This window comes from Apium graveolens, chromosome 4 (genome assembly GCF_009905375.1).
Source record: "Apium graveolens cultivar Ventura chromosome 4, ASM990537v1, whole genome shotgun sequence".
NCBI lineage: Eukaryota > Viridiplantae > Streptophyta > Magnoliopsida > Apiales > Apiaceae > Apium > Apium graveolens.
The window spans coordinates 270,952,725-270,965,375 of NC_133650.1; the positions used below are offsets into that span (position 1 = coordinate 270,952,725).

General features: G+C 36.1%; 1 non-coding gene across 1 annotated transcript; it reads right to left on the reverse strand.

Annotated features, from left to right (window-relative positions):
* Positions 1-12,172: 12,172 nt before the first annotated feature.
* LOC141721950 (small nucleolar RNA R71) lies at positions 12,173-12,279 on the reverse strand. The gene has a single exon (XR_012574990.1). It is a non-coding gene; the product is annotated as a small nucleolar RNA R71 (small nucleolar RNA).
* Between the last annotated feature and the right edge of the window lie 372 nt (positions 12,280-12,651).

The window sequence follows — 12,651 nt, forward strand, 5'->3', positions numbered from 1 at the left end:
AATAAAATAAAGATAAAGTTATCGAATAAACCTTATTCGATTAATAGTTTTGAAAACTATAACCATATATATATATATATATAAATATATATATATATATATATTATTCTCGGGAACATCGACTCCCGGTTTAGAAATATGTTCACCTTTTATCCCCTATACTATGGGTAAACTCAAATACCGCTTATCTCTAGCATAGGTATTATGCAACTATAAGCATTTGAACCAACAGATATATAAATCAATAATATAAAACAGGCATGCATATATACCATATCACATGCTACAATATATCGTAAGAATTTGCTAATAACAAATATGCATTTATCGCAAGATCATGCATATACACATATACATCACAACAACAGTATAACGGGTAGAAAACTTGCCTGAGCGACTGGGGGTTACAATGGCTCGGGACGAGTCTGGTAACCTATAAACAACAAGTAAGTTGGAATTAAACTAAAGTCACTTGTAAATCTATACTTTAACCAAATTAGACTCTAACGCTCATTTTGCGCTTACTGATTCTCTTAAGTCATTAGAGTACCCTCGGCTCCACCATTTTTAATAAATTACCCATTACGAGTTTTAAAGTGATTCTTTCGCGAGTGCCTTACCAACTGCCTAATCCACTTAACATAATTGTTTCATACTCCAATTAGTCCTTTAAGGTCTTTAACCAAGGTTCCAAAGTAAGGCGAGGGGAAGTGTTTCGTTCGCGAAACGCCGTTACTTAAAACGGTCATTTCTCCTAAACCGTACATCGGAATCAAACGAACCACATATCAAAACGAAGCTCGTAACATGAAATATCTAATCATGGCAATGGTCAAAACCTAGCAGGGAGTTCTCGGGTCTTAATGTTATGAACAAAAGCAGTCTAAAGTAAATCGGACATTACGACGGCTATGTTTACGCGATTTCCCAAATTTATACCATTCCAATTCAACCACCAATCAATCCCAATTCACAACCCTATCAAAACTCCATCCATACCATACTACGACAGCCCCAACAAATCAATATTACCAATTCATACTTATTTCTCAATTATGAATTAAGAGTTTACTTAAGTTCATTGACTAATAACCAAGATTTCCAACTCCAAAAATATCACAAAATCAACCAATCTCTAAACACACAATAATCATGCCTCTCACCAACCAAACTACTCATAACAAGCTTTAAACATGATTACACACCCATTACACTAACCCATCATCTAAACATTAGGAAATATAAACAATAAAACCTAAAACTAAGATCATGAAGAGTTATACCTTCCTTGAAGCTTTTAATCCATGAAAGATCCTTGGAATGCCCATGGAAGCCTTAATCTAACCTCCTACAAGCTTGATCTTTCAAAGAAATCAAGAACACAAAAATTAATTTCAAGAAGTAATATTCACCATCTTCTTCCTTGATTTATAAAAAAAAGATTGGCTTGGAATTAGAAGCTTAAACTTATAGGAAGTATGTAACTATCCATGGGGAATCTTAAATAAATACCTTGCCAAATAGTAAGTGGTGGAGCTTGGATCTTCATTTTTTAAGAAAAGGGGCCGAGAGCAAGATGAAGAAAAGAATTGTTTTGTGATTTGTTTGGTGAAAAATGAAATATTTGGCTTGGTTGGTTGAATTTTGATTTGTTTTAGGTTAATTACCTAATTAACCTTGACTTTGTGTGGTTATCATTCAACCACACTTCCTCCCCCCCATGTCATGCTTACATCATCAAGTGATGTCACCCTCCCTCCTTTGTCCTCTTCCTATTGGTTTGATGACATCATCTCCACTAATCCCTTTGATTAGCTTCTAATTGTTTGCCTAATGACCGCTGATCTGTTATACGGTTCGCTTAACTTTCGTGCTCGTTTCTCGTTTGAGGGATCATACCCGGGATCTTATTACTTGGGTTTCCTTAACCTTTCTCAATACATTATATTCCTTTTTTTTATCCTCTCTTTTAATCCTTTAATTTAAATCCTTTTTATCCTGTTACCTTATACTCAATTCTTTCCGTATCTAGTGGATTTCCGGGAAAAATCAAAGTGTTCGGAATTGGATTCTGACGATCTTTACATACACTTATATACCACATAGAGTACTAATAATATCCCAGAAGATCAATAACAGAACCCCTACATAGTGTGGCATGAAAAGTTTTCTCATTCAGCATAATCTGCAAAATCACTATTCATAAGGGTTTCAAAATTTTCCAAAAATTGGGGTTATTACAGTTATAGTCTCAGAGATGAATACCAAAAATAACACAAGTCATTTTATTCCATAATTATAAGTCATTACACCTCAAAGGGTTTCTGAGTAAATTTACATATTCTTTGCCATTATTACAGTTCATAAATATACATAAGTCTGACACATCAAAAGTTGAAAGCCTAGCCTATTGGTAGTTCCTACCTCAGCTACAGCGACATCAACGCCTACAGGAAACTGTGGAAAGTTTCCTATCTGCTCGCGAATTGGGAGCTCGGTCCTGTTCATCTTGTCTAGTTGTTGTTGTGTGATGAAAGAAGAAAGCAAGGGTGAGTAACAAGCCCACCAAAATAACATGTATAGTAATTAACAATATATGAGCATTCTCATAGTACTCATTAAAGTCTTGGTCAAGCAAACAAGAACCAAGTTTGATATCTTAACGCGACGAAGTCGCAAAATATTCAGTATATATATATATATACTTTTCAAAATCTTTGAAATCCTCTGTCATGGATAATATACACAGAGTTCCAGTTTATAACTGTATAAAAATATCGTTGCAAGGTGATCTCATATATCTAACCTTGTCTCAATGTTTTTCTGAAAATCTTTGTCATGCATAAGATAATCATTTACTAGATATAAGTTGAAAAGATGAAGTTAAAAGATACTCCAATTTACTTATATCTTGTCCGAATACTTCTTGAACTACCACCGTTCAAGGTATAATCAGTTTCAAAGTTCATCATATATCGATGAACTTACAAGGTAAGACTTGTATATAACTCATTTTCGCAAATACTCTTGAGGGATTTTATCCGCTCAAGGAAACTTAAATCTTTGATCATTAACAAAATATGAAGTTACGAGATACTTCAATTTATGGAAACATCATTTTGAAAACTCGGCCATGCCAATACTCAACAGTCGCCCAGCCGTAGCCTTTCTATTGAAATGCTCTGGGTAGTGTTGTAGAAATATCCAAACTGGATGATGAACTCATTACGGGAGTTTTCCGCGCCAGGAAGACCACTTACGATGATCAGTCGCAGTAGTACAACCCCACAATTTTCTACATATAGAGGAGAACAGTCGGATTTACTTGTCGACCGAACGCTGGACTCCTAAGGAATGGACCGTCTTATCGAAACTTCCGGGCCATTTGGGCCAATAAATAAGGCTGGGCCGGCGCCACTCAACCACTTACACCACTCCTAGTTCAAATGAAATCCATGACTCTGAAACGTAAAGCTCGTTCCCCCTTTCCCCAAGTAGAAACTTGTTGATACGGCACCACCAAGAATCTGTATCTAGTTTGAAAGGAAAACTCACCGATATTTCCCAGGCGATTCATGTTAATGGATTAACTCATTCCAAGAATTTTACTTCCAGAGTGTTGGGTAAGTAATCAAAAACTCTTTTATCAACACATCAACCTTGTTGTGAATATAAAAATACATCACAGAGCCGGATCCCTTAGATTTTTAAGCAAGTATTTAAATCCCCTTCGAAAGGAAGATCTTAAATTTGAAAACAAGTTTTGGGATCCGCTCTAGCCTTTAAAATCATTTTGAAGACTCAAAAATATTTTTGAAAGTGTTTGGAATAAGGATAATTTGATAGAATAAATCAATTCCAAGATAATCAAAGAATATCTGAATATTAGGCTATAATTAATATTCCAGTAATGAATAGCTTTTATGAAAGTAAATGAAATAAAAGTTTTGAAAATAACTTTCTGAAAATATTTAAGGTAAGAATGACTGACGATATCAATCATTTCTCGAATACTTGGCGAATATCGAAACATTATTCTTTAAGAAACTAAAGAATATTATTTAATAAAATAAGCAGAGTCATAAGTCCTCGAATGAATATTCAGGCTAATATTCTTTTATTAAATAAATTAAACGGACTCATAAGTCCTCGAATAAATATTCAGACTAATATTGATTTAATAAAATAAGCGGAGTTATAAGTCCTCAAATGAATATTCAAAAAATAATATTCACTTATAATATAAAACTATCGAATAAACATTATTCGATTAATAGTTTTGAAAACTATATATATATATATATATAATATATACTCAGGAACATCACCTCCCGGTTTAGAAAAATGTTCAACTCTAGGTCCCCTATACAAAGGGTATACGCAAGTACTGCTTATCTCTAGCATATGTATTATGTAGTTTATAATCAATTGAATCAACAATGAGATATAAAGATTATGAAACAGGCATGCATATATATCATATCAACATGCTCCAATATATCGCAAGACTTTATAATAACAACCATGCACTTATTTGAAGATAATGCATCAATATATTTACATCACAACAACAGTATAACGGGTAGAAAACTTGCCTAAATGTTCCGGGTTAGACTTAAACTTAGAGTGGGTCCGGTAACCTATCAACAACAACATGAGCCGGAATTAAACCATGGTCGCTTAAGAACATAGACTTTATCCACTTAGATCCTAACGTTCGCTTTTGCGCTTAACGATTTACATTAGTCGCTCGAGTACCCTCGGCTCCACCATTTTTATAAAATTAACCATTAAACGTTTTAACGCGACTCTTTCACGAGTACTTTACCAACTGCCTAATCAACCTTAAATAACTGTTTTGTGTTTCGATTAATCATTTAAGGGTCTCAATTATGGTCTCAAAGTTACTCGAGATTTTGGGGTTCGCTCGCGAAATGCCGTTACTTAAAATGGTCGTTTCTTATCGCTCGTAACTCGGATTTAGGCGAACGACATATCAAAACGAAGCTCGTAACATGAACTAATTAAACATGGCAAAGGTCAGAATATTATAGTGAGTTCACGGGTCCTAAAGTTAAGCACAAAAACAGTTAAGGAAAATCGAGCATTATGACGGCTAGAACTTAGCGATTTCCAATATTTTTACCACTCCAAATCAATCCCTTCCAACTACAATCCATCCACAACTTCTAGATTCAAACCTAGGCTACTGATCTTAGCTAAAACAATCTCAAGATCCTCAATCCAATTCAATATTATACCATCTCCATAATCAACTACTCTACTTAACAATCAAAGTTTAATTCAAAGTTAATCATTCAAACAAATACTCATCCATCCCAAAATTCAAGCAAACAAACTTAGTACTTAAAGGTCCAGAAGTTTTATACCTTTATTTGTGAGGGGAAAGTTGCTAGGAACCCTTAAAACCTTGATTAATCCTTATACAATCTTGGATCTCACAAACAATCAAGAAAACATAAAGTTAGGTTTTGAAGTTTCTAAAGGTCCGATTGAAAGAACTGTAAAAATGAGAGTCTTATCATGCTTATTTGGACGAGACTTGTGAACAAGAGTTGTAGACCATCTCAATACCTTTCCAACGAGCTATAGAACACAATATTTGAGTGAGTAGTCAAGGAGATATGGCAGTTTGAAGTTTCTGATATTATTTTGGCCGAGCGAAAAATGAAGAAATGGAGAAATGGAAATGCTTCTTTGATTGCCTTGGAGTTTGTGTGGTGTTTTGTTGCTTGATTAACAATCTTGGTTTAGCTATACTTTAAATGTTTGGCTAGAATTCATTCTTGACAAATATCTAATTAACCATGCTTATGTCACCTTGATCATGTTCGCTTATCTCTCGTTCTCGTCAATAGTTTGAGGGATCATATCCGGGACCTCATTACTTGGGCTTCCCTGAACCTTTCTTAATATTTTATATTCCTTTAATGATCTTCTCTTATAATCCTTGAATTAAAATCATTTTAATTATGTTACCTTATACTCAATTTTTTTGGTATCTGGTGGATTTTCGGGAAAAATCAAAATTTTCGAATCCGAATTCTGACGACCTTTACATACACTCAATTACTTTATGGAATACTAATACGATCTCAGAATTTCCATAACAGTACTCCTATATAGTGTGGTTTGATAATTTTCCTTAATCAGCATCATCAGCAAAAAGTTACTATTCATCAGGGTTTCAAATATTCTCAAAAATTGGGGTTATTACACAAGTGCAGAGGACTTAGTAGTAGTACAATCACTCTTAGGACTGAGGGAAGGGAGTGAACTGAGTGAGAGGCTGGGTTGCTCCCAGGAAAAAAGAGAGAAAATGAGTGAACCTATGCAGTCCATTTCTTCAGGACTGGCAAAAGTGAGTGAGGGGAGTCCCACCTTAGATGGTGAAGGTGAGGGTGTGAGGGTGGGAAACCTAGGGGAGCCCTTGATGCAAAAACAGAGAGATCATGAGAGAAATGCAGGTACTGGAGAGATAAGGATGGGCATCATTGCTAGTGAGTCAATGAATGTTAGTGATGCAGAAAGGAAAAGACTATTTTAGCAAGAATATCAAGCTGTCATAAATTCTATTTCCCTAGATGCTGAGACATTTACTCATCCTGCTACAACCTATCAAACTCTAGCTGTACAGGGCAATGAGTAGGCTGAAAAGATGCTCAATTTGGTGCACACTACTCAATCTCTACAAAGAGCAATGGATGCAATCACTGCTATGCCTTCAACTATTGGCAATGATTTTGAACTGGCTGAAGACTCATTTGGGGATGCTGGTGGGGATGATGAGGAACACATCATGAGCATAGGGGGAGATGAAGATGTTCCTTCCTGGATGTTAACTAAAGAATGTTCCTACTCATATCTCCAATCAACACTATTCAAGCTTATTCATGACACCCAAACCACTATTCAATCGTCTACAAATGCTAGTACAAAGAGGCTACTTACAGCACATCTTGAAGCTCTTCAGTTGTATAAGATTCAAACTCTCCAACACAGTCAAAGTGTGGATGAAATCAAGCAGGAAGTCTCTGAAGTAGAACAGGATTTTATAGCAAGGTTGGATGCTAGACTTCCTCGAACCACCATAACTGAGATAACTCAGAAGCTAAGGAAGGAAGCTGATCTCAATAGAAAGGTTGAGGCCATGTACTCTAGATTATCTGATATGGAGAAGTCAATGGCCAAGATACTTGCTAATCAAGAAACTCATACTGCTCTGCTCCAACAGTTGGTGGCTGCTCAACTCCCTTCCACTCTCCAACTTGATGCTAACAAAAAGGGGGAGAAAGGCTCATCTAGTGAGGGGGAGAAACAGCTCAACATCCAAGTCAGCAAAGTAATTGTGCCAACAATTGCTTTTACAAAGCCATCAGCCATGGACAATATTGACATCATAAATCTGGCAGCAGCAAAACTGGAAACAAATGACAAACTGCTAAAGATTGATGTAGCAGCAGCTGAGAAGGAATTAAAAGAAAAATGGAGAAAGATGGATACAGAAATTCAACAGAAGTTTGGGCCAATTCAGAAACCAGACAGAATCTTCACTCATCACTCTCAAGTCAAGAATATTTGTGTGAATGAAATGAGTATGAATTATCTGGAAAAAGGCCAAACTTCTTGCATCAAATCTCCAAAGGCAAATCTGATCATGAAGCCTAAAAGAAACTACTCAAAGTTTTCAGACAAAAATCATATGGATATTGTGTATGAAACACCTAGGCCAGATGAGAAGAAGCTGTTCGCTAGGTCAATTGCATTTTTCAAAGATCCAGCTGACTCAGCACTTAAAAGAAGAATTGCCAAGATCTACAGAAATGGTAAAGAAATTTGTGTGGTGGCTGGACACCCTCAGTTTGTAGAAGCTAAAAAGGAAGAGAAGGAAAGAATCAGGAAAGAAAAGAAGCGAGCTGCCTTATATGCTAAGAAGCTCAAATAAAAGAAGGAGCAAGCTGCTATCTTGGCCAAACTTCAAGCTGTGAAGACTACAACTGAGATTTCTGCACAACCATCTGTGATTGCTGAACCTCAAGATCAGAAAGTGCAAGATGAACCACAACACAAAAGAAGATTCAGATACAAGCTCCACTCTAAAAGAAAATTGGACTTCAGTGATGAGGAAATGGAAGACTACATTCCCAAAAAGTCTACAACTTCAACTCAGACATCAAAACCCTCAATGGTATTTGAAGAATTCAAGGTGGTGGATCCAACAAGGAATATTCATAGTGAGCCCATAATTCCAAAGGATGAGCCAGTTGACTGGGATAGTTTGCCAATTCCTAAACTAAACTTTCCAATCTTCAACAAGCCAAAGAAGACAAAGACTAGAGCAAGCAAGAAAGTGAAGTCTGTGACTCTCAGATCCAAGACCCTAACCAAATCTCAACCCACAGTCAACAAGGAAGATCTATTATACATCTGTGACATCAAGGAGTTCTCTGAAATAAACCTCTACTTGGAACAATTGGAAGAAGTAAGAGGGATTAAGGCCTACAGACATCTTCCTAAAAGACTAGTAATCAAGTATAAGGGAGGGAAAGAGATCACATGGCCACTTCACAAGATTCTTCAAGAAAGCCAATTTATACTGATAAAGGTCTATTCATCCTTCAAGAAGAAGTTTAGATTTAATGTAACTGCAAGGAGAATAGTCCTAAAGAAAATAGAAGAACTAAGGAGCAATAGAGCGAAAGATCTACTTCCAAAAACTCTGTCTATTCCCTTCACTGGAAAACGAGTACATTTGAGGCGTTGTTGGCTGATGGAATTCATGGATGATAAGGGAGTTAGAAGATTCTTCAGACTGGATGACCAACTGAGTATCTCTAGCAATGAGACTCTTTTGGAAATGCAAGAAATGTTAGATTTATCTGAAGCTGATGAACTTGAATTCCACAGAAAACTCCAAAGTCAGATAGAAGAGAACAACATGAGGCTTGGGAAGAAATCCAGACAATCAAGGAAATAAATTTATCTGCTCAGGCTAGAGGAGCACCTTGATAATGATTGTGAGCAACTTCTTTGTATACTTTTCTTTGTTCAAATTTCAGTAAATATTGTAGCACTTATCGGTTTTATCTACTATTTTTCATTCTATAATTTTAGGGTATTTTGTTATCATCGAGTTTCTCTTAATTTATGGCTACAATTCTAGTAGACATAAATTGGGGGAGATTGTTAGAAATATGTTGTGAACTTGATGACATATTAAACAAAACACCTTAGTATATTTAACTTAGTGAATTTTGTAGAACTCGACGGATGATCAAATATAGTCCCGATGGATGATTTAATATAGTCCCAACGAATGACAATTTGACATCCACCGGGTAAGTAGCTTATGTAACATATTAGTATTGTAGCACATTTCTGTAAACAACTTTGTGTGGATTCTGTGGGAGTATATGAGTTATGTTGACTACTAGTGGATATGTAGAATAGGTTGATTAATTGTAAATATAAGATGTCTTGTAATTTTTTGTCCAAGTGAAATGGAGTTAAGTGACAAATAAGTACCTGACGGATGATCAATAAAGTTACCCGACGGATGATCAACAAAGCTACCCGATGGATGACAAACATGTACCCGACGGATGCGTTGAGTGTTTGCAAAAGGAATGTGGCAGCCTGTTAAGCAGGGATTTGAGAACAAAGAAGCATTACCATTTCCATGCAATTGTGAAGATATTCAAAGATGCTGGAATAGAGTAGTGAAGCAGCATGGAGTTAGACTAGATATGTTTTGTTTTATTATCTTATCTTATTGTCATGTAAACTTGGTGATATATAAACCAAGGGTAGCTAGTGGAACATTCAACTAAGCAAATATAGAAAAAGCTGTAGTTGTAAAGAATTTCTATGTAGTTTGTTTGTTCTACTTGTAAGCAGCTGTGAGCTTTTCAAGCTTCACAGGGTATATATATATATATATATATATGGTGGATACATTCAAATCCGCCATAAAGTTTTTAAAGCTTGTATTTTTATTACTTCGTGTCTTGATTTATATAATCCTTTCATTCCGCACTATGCAAATTAAAAACTTATATATATTCAGTTAGAACAATTTTAAAATCTTGAAAAAGTAGTCAGAATAATATTCAACCCCCCTTCTGTAATTCTTGTTGTATTGTTAGGGAATAACACATGATGACCCGGATCCCCGACCCCGGATTTGGGGGGTGTTACAGATATGTTTTGTGTAATTGCATTGCAGAGCACTGGTCAGGAGGAAGATTTGAGTTTTATAATGTTTTTACGCTAATAAGAGGTCAGGAATGGAGTTTCGGGAGATCGCCCGAAGAAAGAGGCAAAACAATAAAATTCAGGATTTTTGTCAGAAGGCCGGTGCGCCCGCGTAGAAGTGGGGCGGCCGCGCCAATTGAAAATTGAAGGCAGCGCTTGCGCTCAAGGCGGGGCGGCCGCACCGGGTTGTTTTTGCAGAATCCTGATTTTACTCCAATTTGAAGATTTGAAGCATCCAGATCTGCCAAGAGCCTATATATAATGAAAGAAAGACATTTTTCAAAATAAGGAAGCCATGGAGAGCATAACAAAGTCCTCGAGAGCACAAGATGGCTACGGAGAAGAAGACCTAGTTTATTCTTGTGTATTCTTTGATTTAGTCGATACTTTGGATGCTTGTTTTTGCTTTGTTCTAAACCTCAGTACTTCTATATTATCTCGTAGTTTTCTGAACTTAATTATTATCATGTTTTCATTGAACCCTTGGTGACGATATATTCGATCATGAACTAATCATTGTCATGGGGTTCTAACAGATTAATTTATAGATTTCAATAGTTGATTTCTCTAAATCTTAAGTGTGCGATGATTTATGATTTCCTAGTTTAGTTGTGCTTATTCGTCTTTGATGCGTAGCTAACATCTAAGATTATTTGTTAATCTCTATTGAAGCGAAAGTGAATATAAAGGTTTAGAACTTGCCATGCTAGCATAGGTTTATGTGTAAATTGCCATGCAAAATTCGTAGTGTAATTTTAACCATCTTACACACCCTATGTAATCATAATGGAGAACCTGTTCTTCAACCATTATGTTTTCAAATTCTATAGACATATAGGGTCTAAGCATAATTGGTGTTTACTCAAATTTTATCTTAATTGTGGATGTTTAATAGTAGGGTATATGTATATCGAAAGATAGCGTATACTAATTTCATGTTATCTAATTAGTTATCATCACCATCACATGCTATTGATAAAGACATAAACTTTGAATGAAGTATTTAATAAAGTTAGAATCCTATGTTTTGTTCTCATATAAGTAAATCGGTTTTAATCTTTTAGTTGAAGTTTGTTAGTATAATCTCTTTAGTTAGTCAACTCAACTTGTTACTTGTCATAGATGTGAACAATAATCATACATTGTTGCATAGGTGCATAATCTGAACTTAACCTAAACCAATCCCTGTGGGAACGAACTTGACTTATATTTTATACTACTTGTGATCAAGTGCACTTGCGTGTATTTTCGCTTGTGTTTTTGTGTGAACAAGTTTTTGGTGCCGCTTCCGGGGATCGATGTTAAATTTTAGTTTATATTCTTGACATCAATGGTTGTTAAAGTTCACTGACTCAGATTATTTTATTTATGAGGTTACTTTGTTGTGTTTCAGGTACTCTGGAGAGCGTGTATGCAAACACGTTCTCAATCTCGCAAGGAAACACTGGACGAAGTTGAAGAAGTTTTTGAAGAAGTTGTGAAAGTTGAAGAAGAAGCGATCATTACAATGGGAGAACCAGCAGCACCAATGAAAGAGTTGATGAATTTTTCTCAACCAAAGATCAATGACATTCAATCTAGCATTGTCAGGCCAGCTATCGCAGCTAATACCTTTGAAATGAAGCCTAAGACGATTCAGATGGTACAAAACTCAGTTCAGTTTGGGGGTTCTCTAACGGAAGATCCCAATATGCATATCAGGGACTTCATTGAGATCTACGACACCTTCAAGTTCAATAATGTTCCTGAAGACGTTGTGAAACTGAGACTTTTCCCATTCTCTCTGAGGGATAAAGCTAAGAGCTGGTTGCACTCTCTACCTTCAGGTTCTATTGCGATATGGGAGGATCTTACTCAAAAGTTTCTCACTAAATTCTTCCCCATGGAAAAGATAAATGCAATCAAGAATGCTCTTACTCAATTTGCGTAACAATCGGGTGAATCTTTATGTGAAGCTTGGGAGCGCTACAAAGAGATGTTTAGGAAGTATCCTCATCATGGAATGCCTGACTGGATGGTGATCAATTGCTTTTATAATGGTTTGGGATCACAGTCAAGACCTATGCTCGATGCAACATCAGGTGGAGCTTTATGGGCTAAGAGCTATGAGGAAGCTTATGATCTGATTGAGATGATGGCTGCAAATGAATATCAGAATCCAACTCAGAGGCTACTGTAAGGCAAGGTAGCAAGAATTCTGGAGGTGGATACAACTACACCTATCGCTGCTCAGTTAAAGGCATTGACTATGAAGGTCGATTCTCTGACTAACTATGGTGTTCAACCGATAATGAGTGTTTGTGAGCTTTGTGCAGGATCGCATGCGACAGAGCAATGCGCTATATCTATTGAATCAGCTCAGTTCGTGAGCAACTT